The sequence below is a fragment of the Anolis sagrei genome, chromosome 4, assembly GCF_037176765.1.
Source record: "Anolis sagrei isolate rAnoSag1 chromosome 4, rAnoSag1.mat, whole genome shotgun sequence".
In the NCBI taxonomy this organism is placed as follows: domain Eukaryota; kingdom Metazoa; phylum Chordata; class Lepidosauria; order Squamata; family Dactyloidae; genus Anolis; species Anolis sagrei.
The window spans coordinates 142,534,144-142,548,913 of NC_090024.1; the positions used below are offsets into that span (position 1 = coordinate 142,534,144).

Here is a 14,770-nt window from a genome sequence, read left to right on the forward strand (position 1 = left end):
GCTGATTCTTTCATCCATCTGCGGAAGCTCATGTTTCAAGCAAAAAGCAATTCCAGAGCATATGGGATCCCCTGGAATAGTATGAAAGGCCACAGGGAGATGTAGTTAGAAGGAGGCAACCAACCAGCTCCATCATCCATTCTTCTCTCAAGGACCATTTACTGGATCCTTGTTTCTTCCGCATTTGAAAGTAATACTCCCCAAAACAGAAAGAAAATCTGCATTCAGCCAATTATCATGAGCCATATCTCACTGTTTACTGTTTCCCAATGACTATAGAAAAGCCATAATACCTTTCAAATATACATATTGAATTTAGTAGGTACTGTACATTCATTCTCTTATTTCTCCTGTCAGATCCTAAAGCCTGCAGAAATGCAACCGGAATAAAATAATTTGTCCTGCATTTTACTTTTTAACAAAAAATAGTGAAGATATTCTTTTCAAGCTAATTTTAATTTTGTTACTCTTACACAAACAGAAAATGCTTACTATTTACTAAGTAAGATTTATTTATTTTTCATCCGTCAAAACCGCTAAATCGTTTAAATATTTTTTTAAATGTGCCTGAGCATTAGGAACTTAAAAATTGGAAAATTACAGAACAACTGGTTTGCTCCCAACTGCTATGTTGTTGGTGTTTTTTCGGCCACATGCAGTACCTTCCTAAATAGGGATCACATTGAGCATATGTGGCTTACTCCCAGATAAGTGTCTACAGATGACTTTGGGTCATCAAGGTTGAGATTACTGTTATCATGCCAGGCTTTTTCCTTTAAGGGTCCATAGCATGGTTTACAATTATGGAGCTTGTTTCCAAAAGGTACAGAATTAATCTGAACACATTTAACAGGAACTGGAAAAAAAACATGCTGAGGATATGCAATCTTTTGCAATAAAAGGCAATTTTCTGAACCCTGAAGCAAAGTGATTTGATACATTTTGACAGTTTTGAGCTTTACATAATATTCTACACCTTGCTAACAATGCGCTGCCACCTTAAGCTATTTTTTTTTTCAATTTGGGGGGATTTGGTAGCTTTTGGGAGCATACTCCCCAATTATAGAATTAAAAGGCGGTGATATTTTATATAAAAGTGTAGAATCAAAGCTTGTTATGGGAGAAAAATGGGGAGGGATATTCTCAGGTTGTAGATGGTTGAATCCATGTACATAGAGGGCCAACTATGTATCTTCCCCCCCCCCCCCCCCCAACCCAAAGGATGTCAATAGATCTCACTAAAGTAAGGACGGGGATTGTGTGGCCTTTCAGGTTTTTCTGAGCTGCAACCTGTGGTAATCCAAGTCAGCATAGTCAATGATGTGGAATGCTGAAAGGAGACATCCAACAATATTTGAATGGCCACATGTATCCCACCACCGCACAAAGGCCTAAGGTCTACTGTTGGTGCCTAAGTCTTTTTTTATATCATGTCAGAAGCGACTTGAGAAACTTCTGGTGTGAGAGAATTGGCCATCTGCAGAGACATTGCCCAGGGGACTCCTAGATGTGATGCTATCTAGTGGGAGGCTTCTCCCATTTCCACACATGGGAACCTGGTAGCCGACAGACAGGAGCTCATCGCCAACCTTCAGGTTAGCAGTTCAGCAGGCACAAGGGGTTTAACCCATTGCGCCACCAAAGCACTTAATATATATTGTTAATTCATATTGAATCAATGGTAACTTAATAGGTCAAAATCTAGGTAACTTCCATTGATTTGCATGAAGAAATCTAACTGGGACTAACAACTGAATTCAGGTCTAAATTTTGTGTTTTAGACAAGAAGAGTTGAGATAACCTGTTAGATGTTTGTCAACTCCCCTGCCATTTTTCTTGTCGGCATGAGAATGGTGCTGTGAGCACACTTTTTTTTGGTCAAGTTTTCCTAAAGTTGAAATAAATGCCCCCTGCAGTGTAATTAAAATGGTTAAATTCAAACGCAAAACATGCAAATTTAAAGAGGAGGACATGGCATATTTAAAGATTTGCTGACAAATTAACTTAAACAAGTCATTTATTTTTCTCAGATCTACTTTTTAGAATATCAAAAACTACTCTTTGATCAATTTGTTCTGTTTGTGTATCATGTTTAAATGTAAACACAGGAAAACATTTACGCATAAGATAAATAATTGAATCTTTTAAATCCTTCTGTTGCTTTCAGTCATTTGATGATTACTACAAATAACCCTATATGCCCTAAATTCTTCAACATGTTTAATGTGAATGCATGGCATCCTTTTTATTCTGTATTAGTGGACTTTTTGGCAGACTTTCTCATAGTATTATTTGCATTATTTGGCTGCAGAACAAGAAATGTAGGGAGAGGGAGGGGGAGAGAGAGAATCAACTGGTATTTTTTTATTTGCAAGTAGAGATGGCTGACATTGTCATTTCAATTACATTTGGGGAAATGATCTGCCAAACCTTCCAATTTTTCTGTTTTTAGGGTGGAAACAAATAATAGTTTGTAAAGTTACTATCTTGGACTATTTCCCAATTGTGACATTGGCAATGCTGCAAGATTGTGAACAGGCTTGAACAAAGGCCACTTTATTAAACCTAAAACCTATTTAAAATACATTGAACTCAGAAAGGAGTAAGATGGGGGAATCACCCTAGTGTGGGATCAGTTGAAGCAGGTGTCACCTTTTACTTTATCTCCAACTTTTACCCAGTTGCTCCTCCTCTGGTCATTTGCTGAAAGGCAGACCCAAGATGTTCCAGACTCCAGCAAAGGGAGCAAAGATATTCATTAAAACCCAGCCATTTTTAATCACAATTCTTAAACTTGCATCTTATGTTTAATTAGGGTGTGCAATTTGTGAGAACCTCATGCCACTTTCAGTGCCCAATTTTTGGCTACCTCCCATTTTGTCTTTTGGGAACTTCCTGAATTCGGGGAAGCAGTTTCCATTTTTGTACCGGTAAGATTTGGTCAATTGGCACCAATAAGGAAACTTTAGAGGCTACTTTTGCTGTCATTTTATACCTATCAGCATGAAACTTGCCTCACTTTATCTCTCCCCCACCCCATCCTCAAGTCTTAGTTTTTTTCCCTCACCAGGCTAGACAATAGGGTACTCCAGAAAAAAAAGTTACCCAATTTTAATAAATGCATTCCATCATCCATGTAGGGTTCAGACCACTGAGTTATTATAGTGGTATGTCAAAGAAAGTGGCCCAGTCTTCCATTCAATGCCCTTCAAATTCCCTTCTATGGTCTATCTATATTAAAATGTTAGAGATCCACTTCACCATGACAAATTCAAATAGATGACTACATTGAGGTGGTTATTTGCTATGTAGCTTATGTGATCAGGAGATCATGCAGAGTCTGAAAAGATAAGAGTTTTTCACTTTAACATATCTAGGTTATTCACGCCAAGAATGAAAAGGGAAGGAAAGACAAAGGGAAGGAAGAAAGGAGAAAGAAAGGGAAGGGAGGATGAAAGGGTAGAAGAGAAGGAAGGAAGGAAGGAAGAATAACAGAGGAAGCAACCCATGCTAATGAAGTTTAGTAAGCTTTAATTCAAACTTTAAACTTGGTTTAGTCTAAACCAAGATATTGAGCCCTATCTTGAAAGGGGATTCCATCCTTGGATAGCTCCTTTAAAGTTTGGACTAAAATCTGGATTTACCCCTTCCTAACATGGAAACCACACACTGCCCTTGTCTATAATCTTCTCCCCTGAGTAAAAGGAAAAATGCAAGTAAAAGATATGATGCAATTCCTTATATTATTTTCAAATGGAATATTGACATCCCTATACCTCACAACATGTTACAGGGAAATGTCACTTGGAATGTTATACTTTCTAGCTCTAGATCTTGTCATTTTTCCAAGCCAAAAAACCCACAGACTCAAATTGGACTGCATGATCTCTCAGATGTTGATGGGTAGCTGTGCTCTAGAAAGCATCCCAATATGATATCTCCTTGCATCTAGCAAAACTGAGACAAGAAAGGACACCATTTCCATCCTTATTAAAGTGGCTCTTTGATGGAACCCCAGTACAAAGAGGAATGCTCAGCTGGAAGTTAATGAAACAATGTAGTGATATTATTGAAAATCTAGCTCTCCAGCATAGCTTTCTATTTCACATTTAAACAATCATTCATCCCTACTTTCCTGAATGACTTTCTGCAAATGTGCAAATGATACTACTCCTTGTAAGAGCCTGGTGTCTCTAACTGATGCACAGAGATGAAATTTGTGATTTTGTTAATGAACTGTTCTTCTCGAGAATGTTTGCAATCTATCCATAGGCAAAAGAAAAAGAAAATTTAAAAATGAGTGGAGACTTTTCATGTTTTTGGAGATTCACAGAAGTGGTTTGGTAATTGGAAATGAGCAGAGATTTAAAACTGCCAACTGACTCTGAAACCAAATTTTAATTATCGTTTCTCTCTTTCTCTCCTTTTCTCTTGGTTACAGCTGCTGTTATTGCTGGATCTGAAGCTTTACCAAAATATCACCCTCTCCTCTCTTTTTTATATGTAGCTTATTTTTAGATTGTGCCAAAAGCATATGATTGGTGGAAGGAAAAGATGAAAAACAAAGGTTATTCTTTTGCTGATCTGCTGAGGTGAACTCAAATGTGTTTATTATATGAGGTGCCGTCTCCCACGCACTTCAATCCCTCCACCTTCTTTTCAGGATATCATCTACAAATCAGTTACCAGGCCAACGAATCATCCAGTCTTGTCATTGTTCACTGGGCAGATATCTACCATCTGTTTATCCAGAAATACAGAGTTTTATTCCTTGTGATTTCTTGTGGGAATCTGTACTATGCTATCTTCCATAATTCTAACTGTTTTACCCATGTATCACCCACGTAGGTTCTTTGAAAAGGTGAGCGGTTGTTGTTGTTTTATTTTAGTTGTCTAAAAAAAGATCATTGGTAAAATCCCATTACTCTATAAATCCAATAACTACATCTTGGTTTTTGTACTGCTTTCTAGATATTTGATTGAAGACACGAATACAGCTATGGTTAGCCGGTCTGAGTCCCTCCACAGAGGTAGAGAAGATTGGGATATAAAAGATTTTAATAATAATAATAATAATAATAATAATAATAATAATAATAATATGGTGGATAACAGAACTACCTTTCACAGAGATGATGACAGAGATAAATATTAGCATATTTCTAAAATAGTTGTTTTCTTGTTCAATCCAATGAATTGTTATTATGGGACGTGCTAGGATTAGAAAAAGTAATATTTTCATGGTTTACAGGAAGGAAGATTACAGAATTCAAGTTTGACCAAAGCAAGAGTGGTTGAATCCCCACTGTGAAATAAAGAGACCAGACACAAAGGTGTGGAGAAATAAAGGCCATTTATTAACCTATTTAAATCTGGTAAATGTAACTAAGTAACTTTGATGGGGGGAACACTGTGACATGGACATTGGTGTAAAGCCAGGTATCATTCTCTGACTACCTGCCAAGCCAACCTCTGGGTGAAGCACTCGACCCCATGGGCACTCCACAGAGATGGTTTGCTATCCCAGCTGGTCATTATTGGAAGGCCATTCCAGAGATCCTCCCGCTTGAGCCCCAAAACAATAGGGGAGAGGTAAGCCCTTCAGATAAACCCCAAAGTGGATTTTTTGGGGGAACCCCTTAAGCCCCGGAACTTATAGAGGCTGTACCAAAAATCCCCATTTACCCCAAAAGGGAGTGCCAAAGTGCACACTGATGCATGTTCTCCCCCCACTTCTTGCCACAGAAAGACTCAGTATTTTTCACCCATTAAACTTTTCAACACATCCTCTAACCCCCTTTTAAAATCTGTTAGGAATATGTTATTCCCTTGCACAAACAAATGTACACTGCCTGACCTGTAAAGCTCTGGCTTTTGAAAAACACTATCTGGATGGATGAAGTACTGGTCCGATAACTTCTTCACAGCCTTTCTCAGTTCCCTATTTACTTTCTGTCTAGCTCCCTCTGGCACACAAGGTTCACCTTTGCCCCTCCACACCAAACATGGCAACATAGCTGACCAGTTAATGTAAACCCCAGGCCACCTCTTTTGGATCTAATGGAAACCATACTGCACTTAGAAATTCAGTGCCTTTCCTTTCAGTAATCCCATATCATTGCCACCCAGATGAAGAAGAAATGAAAAAGAAGGATATCTGGGGATGGTCCCTTGCATTCTTTTAAAAAAGTGGCAACATAGCATACCAATGTAGACCACATTTTCCCAATTATTCAATAATGATGAAGTCAGCCAGGCCCAGCTGAGAGCCAAAAGACTATGACAGGCCTGCCACTTCGCCCAGTAGATCATACTGTGATGGTCACAGATAAGGAACCTTCAATGTAAAAAAACTCGACCTGGAAACTAATAACAAAGAAAAGGTTATTTGTTACCCTACTTCCCTGGGAGCAGTTGGGAATGTCTCTTGAATGCCTGAAATCACCATCTGCCAATCTGCTGTGTATATCTTGCAACCTCAAATCCATGGCAAAGTAGCCCCAATTTTAAAAGAACATGTGCTGATTTTAACCCCAAAATTCCTAATAACTCCAGTGCCTTATATGTGTCACTCCAAAATTGATACTTGGTGAGGGGAACACCATCATTATAGCAAAACAAATAACCAGGAGTGTCTTCCCTATAGTTGAATATATCTTCTTAAAGTAGTAACTAGACAACACCACTGCACTGGTGTTGAACTCAGTCAACCTGCCTCTGCCTTTTTAATTGTTTTTTGAAGATCTAAGGGTCAATTTAATTTGGTGTGAAGATATCTGTAAATCTCCTCACATTATAGCTTCACCTGACTTATCATTTCATGACATAGGAACAAGCTCGCTCACCCTAAATGCCCTGAAAAAGTCCGTTAATGTACCACATGAAAAATCACCGCCATGTAGGGGGAACCACAAATCTGTATCCAAGCATTTGACAATCCTTGTAGGCTATACTGAGACAGGGGAGGATGTTGGTCTCTTAATCTACCCCTTTCATACAGCTATCCCTCTAATATCTTCTGAATTCAGAACTCATTTGAAAAATGGGTACTCTGAGCCTTTGATGCAAATGACAATGCCAAGACCTTGGTACCTATTGAAGAGGGCAATAAACCCTTAAAATGTAAGAGGAACCAGAATTGCAAAACATCATTTACAGGAATGAACCATGTCTTGGGCAGGTTGAAAATGGTACTGAACTGTTCAAATTATTTCACCGCCCTACCATAATGCTTCTTTGCTGCTGGCCCTAAAGCCATGCCTGTGGCTCTTATAACTTAATTCCTCTAACTTTCCATAAATCCAAAGGCATATGGGTCTGGCTTTCTTCTGCGTGTGGAGCAAGTTACCTGAAGCAGTCCATCTTTTGATGAGAAAGAGTATCCACTATCCTGTTGTCAACACCAACCTCATGCCGGGCCAAAAATAAGATACCTAAGGCATGTCAGTACAAACTCTCGCAGCAGGGCATTAGTTCTGGGGGACCTAGCTGACATAGAGTTAATTTCCTGGATCTCAGACATATTGTCAAACCAAAAGTGTACCACCAAGTTAGAAAACTCACCGGCTCACAATTGCACTGCAACAACAATAGGGAGAAATTCAAGAAATATTAAATCAGTTAAAACCCCAGCCTGCACACAAATGGGATGCCATGGGGAGCCACATCAACTCCCTCTAAAATAAATGCCAAAGCCAATAGAGCCTGATGCATTAGATGACACCTGTAAAGCATTCTGAAGGTGAAGCTCACATCAACAAAAGGAAACCCCCTTAAAGTTATTATAAAGTTTTCCAGACCCCTAAATCGGCCCAAATTTCCATATTGGTGCATATTCTATGATGTGGACAAACAATGCTGATTGTGGCATTGCACTGTCTGCAAAGGAATGGTCTGCTGGAAACAACTACTCTACAAGCAAAGTTGAGATGCCCAGTGGGGCTTTGAACTTCTCTGAGTGTTGCCTTATGTTTTGTGAGAAATTAATGTATTTGAAATTGGAGGCCCCGTAACATATGCATAGGGCCCCATGGTGGTGCAGCAGGTTAAACTGCTGAGCTGCTGAAATTGCTGACCAAAATGTTAGCATTTTGAATCTGGAGAGTGGGGTGAGCTCCCACTGTTAGGGCCAGCTTCTGCCAACCTAGCAGTTCAAAAACATGCAAATGTGAGTAGATCAATTGGTACTCCTTCTGCGGGAGGGTAACAGCACTCTATGCAGACATGCTAGCCACATGACCTTGGAGGTGTCTACAGACAATGCTGGCTTTTCATCTTGAAAATGGAGATGAGCACCTCCACCACCCCCCCCCCCCCAGAGTTGGACACAATTAGACTTAATGTCCGGGGAAACCTTTACCTTTATTTTAAGCGGGAAAATTGATGCACTGTATCCAACTCAATTCCCAGAAAGATGATCTTAGTGCTAGGGCCCTCTGTCTCTTCATGTGCTAGTGGAACTCCTAATGATACAGCTAATTGCTGGAAGTTAATAATTAAACTAGCACATTGGCCTATACCCACTCTACCTATGAATAAAAAATCATCTAAACAATGTACAATGCCTGACAGTCCAAGAAAGGGAGCAAACAGCTCATTCCAGGAATGCACAAAATTTATCAAATGAGCTACATGAAATTGAACACCCCATGGGAATGGCCCTGTCAATGAAAAAAGAACCATCAATGGAAAAATCTAGCTGAGGGAAATAATTTGAGTGAATTTTATGTTGCATTTCACCAGCTCTGCACACACTCCTTTTGCGAATCTCACGAACAGCCTTGTCGAACAAGGTATAATGTACTGAGTACAATTCAGCAGGAATGGCATCATTGACAGGGTGGTCAGCAGGGTAAGATAAGTGGGGTATTAATCAATATTCACCCAGGGCTTTCTTGGGAACTACGCCCAAAGGGGATATGTAGAAATTAGGAAATGGGGAAACAAAGGAGTCTTAACACAACCCTCATTCAACCCCTTACGGATTCCTGGCCTTTGACCTGTGGGGTCCCACAAGATTCCATTCTTTCCCCATTCCTTACCTACATTAAACCACTGGATCAGGTCAGCCAGAATTTTGGAGTTGGGTGCCATCTCTATGCAGATTAAATGCAACTGTACTACAACAGCAACAACCCTAAATTAATTTGACTATCCCATTAACCAAAAGCAGACCCACACTTCCCATTGAAATACTGGTCATAGAATCAAAGAGTTGGAAGAGACCTCATGGTCCATCCAGTCCAACCCCCTGCCAAGAAGCAGAAATATTGCATTCAAATCACCCCTGACAGATGGCCATCCAGCCTCTGTTTAAAAGCTTCCAAAAAAGGAGCCTCTACCACACTCCGGGGCAGAGAGTTCCACTGCTGAATGGCTCTCATAGTCAGGAAGTTCTTCCTCATGTTCAGATGGAATCTCCTCACTTGTAGTTTGAGTAAGTTTATGTTGGTTAAAGTTGTTTTTCATTGAAAATATGGTATTGTTATTTTGTGCTTTATTACACTACAAGTAAGATATGTGCAGCATACACAGGAATTCATTTGTCTTTTCTTTAAGCTATAGTCCAGCCCACAACAGTCAGAGGAACGTCTGCTTCAAATATTTGAGGATCCCTGCCCTAAGGCATCTGATTTGGAAATTTGCTCCATCCCTCTGCCACTACCAGCCATCCAGTTTTAGGTTATTAGTGCTGGAAATAATCAGGACAGAAAATATCAAAGGTAATAGCTGCACCTTGTAAGAAGATGCTGTTCCCCAGCATTCTGGAGCTTGAAGGAACATGGAAAAACCAGAATACATTATGTAAAATGGAAAGGCTTTTTATTCATAGCACAGAAATCAGTCAACTGGCTGAAACACAGATTTGTGGAACACTACTCTTCATGTGTTATACATGGAATACAAGTTCTCCTCTGATACATATACCTGTAGGAAGACAAGGTACCGAGGTCAGGAAATATAATCTTTCACCCTGGAAAAAAAGGAACATAACAACAAATAGTGAGGTGTGTCATAGGAGATACAAGTCTTGAGAGCATTAAGAAAGAAACATAGGACAGCAGTGCGGAAAAGCAATTCTACATGTGGAGGCATAGCTAAGCTTTTGATCTTTCATTACTCATTCTTTGCTAATGAAAACCTTAACAGAAACAGGCAGTGCGAAGTGGGAGAAAAATCTCTGCCCTGAGAACTGAAGTCAGAAATGTGGAGATGACATGCTTCTAATTCCTCTCTCCAAAAGCAGAATGACAAGATATTAGATAACAGCTTAATGCTAAAAATGCAAACTGATATTTTGGTAAGGTATAATGTCCTTGCTAAATCACTTTTTATCAACTGCTAATTAAATGCATACACATTCTTGGCAAATTTTATTTATTAGCTTAAAGCCATTTATTACTTTCTGCAATTTGAAGTTAATTAGAAGGTGGCAGAATTTTTCTTTGGTATACTGAGTCACCAGAAATACTTCTCAGGATCAGCTATTTTTTTTAAAAAAAAAATGCATGCATGCTTGCAGTAGGATTGAATTCAAAAATCCTGGACTGGATCCAATTTGTAGAATTAATGCAGTTTGAGATCATATTAATTGCCAAGTCTCAGTGCTATGGAATCCAGGGCATTGTAGGACTTTTGCTTTTTCTTCTAAATATGTGCAGGTACTACAGCTCCCAGAGATGAACAATATCAAACCATGGCAATTAAATTAGTGTTAAATTCCATTAATTTTACAGTATGTATGCATCCTTAGTCAGTGTCACATGTAAAATAAACCCATTAAAACCAAGAGGACTAAGTTATGACTATTTTAACTCCCACTGATGTAAATTATGGCTAAAACTGCATCCACCCCACTGTATCAGCAGCAGGAAGTCCACAAGAATAATTAGAAATCATTAGATGTAATCAATGATATTCTACATTAGCTACTTAGTCATGTTAATGAAACTAAGCAATATCACCTGGCCTGATACTTCCAAGCTCACCTTAACAGTCAGCTATAGGGTGAATAAGTGGTACTAAACTGACAATCAGAGTTCTATGAGGAAGATGTAGCCAATTAGGAATTGTGACAGGGGTCTTTCATTTTCTTGCAACTTCATTCACTGGTGGGAGAAAGATGGAATTGTCATCTACTTTACAGCCCAACCAGCAGCTTAACACAACTCCATCTGATGTGGTTGCTACCTGTTAAGGTGAGCTTGCATGGCATACAGTAAAGCTATGTAATCTTACTGAATATGGAGCAGTGCATATCTGTAATGCTAGATTACAAATCCATAACTAAAATACAGAATGGCAGCCAATATTATTTATATGCAGATCCAGTTAGTTTCATAGGAAATTGTATCGGCAGGGGGTTTGCCAATCACCACTTAATTATAGGACTGTTACATTCTACTGAGAAATAATTCTGTTGGTGTTCAATAGATCTTTAACGTAGAACTACAATGTGTGATTTTCTAAGATGAACAAAGCCTAGTAGCAATACATAGCAGAGTGTGACAGCAAACTGGTATGTTTAGTTTGTCTGCCTTCCTAAACAAGCAAAAAGAAACAAAAAGACAGACAGACAGACAGACCCAAAGAAAGAAATTTTCAATGATATGGGAGGCTATATTCAGTACTGAGCATTAGGATTGTGCATAGATTCATTTTGGTTGTTTGCCTTTGGCTTGTTCAGCTGATTCGGAAGTCCATAATGGCATGGGCTCTGCAGCCATTTTTTACTGGCCAAAACAGAACAGTGGCTATCGAAAACTGTCTGCTTTCAATTTCTTTTGGCTACATGTGGAGTGCAGGGAGGAAGGCAGCCTCTAGAAGGAAAAGAATCACAGGAAGTGAGGTTTCTTAAGCCCTCCCTTCTCTCTCTTTTTAAAAATATTTGAGTTGACTTTATATTGAGAATCCACAATTTCTCTATGCCCTAAGAATGAGTTGGTCATGACTGTAGGCATTTAAACATTAAATCAAGTGATCAAGGTATTTTGTGGAGTCACAGTCAAAACAGATATCATCTTGTATTCCCTGACATTATACTCGCTGAGTTGGGATGGATGTTGCTGGGCAGGGCATCATAATCTGCCATCATCTTCATTGCTTTCTCCATTACAGTTTAAATGCTAATGTCACTCCATCCTCCATCAAGATCATGCTGATGGTCACTCATGGATCATGGAAAAAAAATGTATTTAGCTCATGCATGATCTGGATTTCACCACCATATTTTTCTGGGTTAAGTGCCTTCCCTGATAACAAAACATTGTAAATAGCAAACCCCCATCCACTTTTTTTTCTTATAAGCTGTTGACATTTCTCACAGTAATCATTGTAGCCTTCTTCGTCAGCATCAATGAAAGCAAAATCAACAGTTCCAGCTTCACCATTTTCCAGAAGGTCATCTAGTGTTTGGCTGGCTGGCTTTATCCTGAGGTCAATTTTATGCTCCACTCCTGCCTCTTTCCACACTGGCTTTCCAAGGTTGGCAGATTCTTCATTTACATCGCAGTCAACAACTTTGCTGTCATCAGGTATGACCAAAACCATGTTTAAAGTATTGTACCCTGTAAAAACACCAATTTCAATTACCTTCTTTGCTCTAATCAGCCTTGCCAGTTTAGCCATAAGCTGGGCCTGATCATGGCTCACCATTATCCTTTTGTCCTGATACTCTGTGATAACCTTTTCCAGCAGGATGCTCCCAGAAGGAATGATCCAGTACATTCTGTTTTAACAGATTGTGCCAAAAACAAACCTTCAACGGGATCTTCTGCCCGCAAAGAAACCAGCAGAGGTGATTTGGCTTCTCAAGGAATGGGTACAGTTGACACAAAAGTTTTCATTGTGTGAAAACCCCCCTGGCCACCGCTGACATTTGGGCCTCTGGATTCAGCGCTGAGTTCAGAAGGACTGATTGGCCAGAAGTATCTCGATTAAGTTTCAATTTGTTTGCCTTCATCCAGTCTATTACTGATGACAAACACTGGTTTAGGGTCAGGACAGCTTCCTTGCTTTCGGTGGAAAGGAGTAATAAAGTTGGCGTCATCTGCATTTAGGTGGCATTGAACTGCAAAACTCTGGATGTTCTCTCGCAGCAGTTTTATGTATATGTTAAACAGCATGGGACAAAATTTTCAACCTAGGGGGACTGTCACCCTGGTTATTCAGGTTATTTGATATAGGAGACAGTTTTGGGGCAGTAAGCACTCTTATTTTGCTCCCCATTTTGTTGGTACTGCCTCCCTTTTCTGCATCTTCTCTTGCACTGTATGACTCCAGTGGCTGCCCCACGAATCTGCCCCACGAAACCCTCCTTAGAAGCACAATTTTTCCTGTATATGCCAGGCCACCAGATGACAAATAAAACCTTATATAAAATCATCCAAGTAGATGTTAAAAGCAAGGTAATACACTTGAGGACTGCAAAGCAGAGTGACAGGCCTACACCCTTTTTGGTGTTGCCCCTTCTGTGGTGACCCTGCTGGTGACAACCCTGCCCCCACAGGCATCATTCTTTGATTCCCCACCCTCTGGGGGCAAGTAGGTGCTCCTGCTGGGACTTGCTTTCATCAGTCAGGGTCTCAGTTCTGAAAAGAGCTAGTCACAAAGAGCTGAGTCAAAGGCAGCAGAGCAAACAAACGTTGCCTCTTCTCTCCAAGGTCCCTATTGATGGTACGTTTGCTCTTTAGGGGGGATATATATATATATATATAATATATATAATATATAAATATATATATATATATATAATATCATCATTAGTAAGTTCTGCCCCAATTAATTGATGAGTACAACTAGGATAAATGCAGATCACCACATTGGTTTTTCTCTGATTGAATGCTAACTGACCTTATGAAATTTTAATTTATTTGCGATTACTTGATTGCTTCATGCATGTACATTATAATTTGCTTTTGGGAAAATTCAGGCCAAAATCATTTTTAATCAAGATATTATTATTTTTTTACAAATACCTCATCATCACTCCTAAGTAGCTTTACATACTTGCTAAATATTTTAATAACACTCCTTGAATTTGCTGATTGGCTTATGCCAAGGGTGATAAACATGAAAACTCTAAAGAAATGATATTTTTACTATATTGAAGAGCTCACATGAATTAACTATGAATATCCCCAGGCTGTAATGCTTTAAATAGAATGTTGTTTTGACTTATTTTTCTTTATTAATATATGCTCCATAAAATGTCTCAAAGCAACTAGTACTAGCACATCATCATATTATTGAAGATTAGGCAGAATATAGATTAGGATCTAATGCGAGGTCATTGGGTAATTCCCAGTAAGAAAAGACAAAGTTAAAAAAAATCAAAATGGATTTCTGACCTTGTCTTGATTATTAACGGTAACAACAAAAGTGTTTTCAGCCCTTCTAACCTGGGCTGCAATGTAATCTATAGCAAATACATGCAAATTGTGTGCATACAGAAGTTATTCCAGTGTCTGGTCTGAAAGAATGCAGCAACTTACTGTCTTTTCTGCCCAAGTCATAATTCTATTTCTACTTTCAACCACTCCCTATCTCCAAATCCTAATTTTGCTCTTACTGGAGCTAGCTGATGGCAAGGTTTAATTTAATATCCTACAAGATAGTAATGAACCCACACTAAATGCTGTATGTTGATTTCTTTATCAATGTGCTTATAAATCCCTTTTGTTTTTTGTTCTGAACTTCAATGAACTTTTCCAGCTTCTTAACTTACATTGTGCACACTGCTCAGCACTTTGGACAGCTCTTTTAAAGTTAA

The 14,770-nt window shown here is 39.1% G+C and overlaps 1 pseudogene; it reads right to left on the reverse strand.

The window, feature by feature from the left end:
- Positions 1-12,078: 12,078 nt before the first annotated feature.
- The window catches only part of LOC132773420 (catechol O-methyltransferase domain-containing protein 1 pseudogene), a 52,896-nt pseudogene continuing 50,204 nt past the window's right edge, over positions 12,079-14,770 (reverse strand).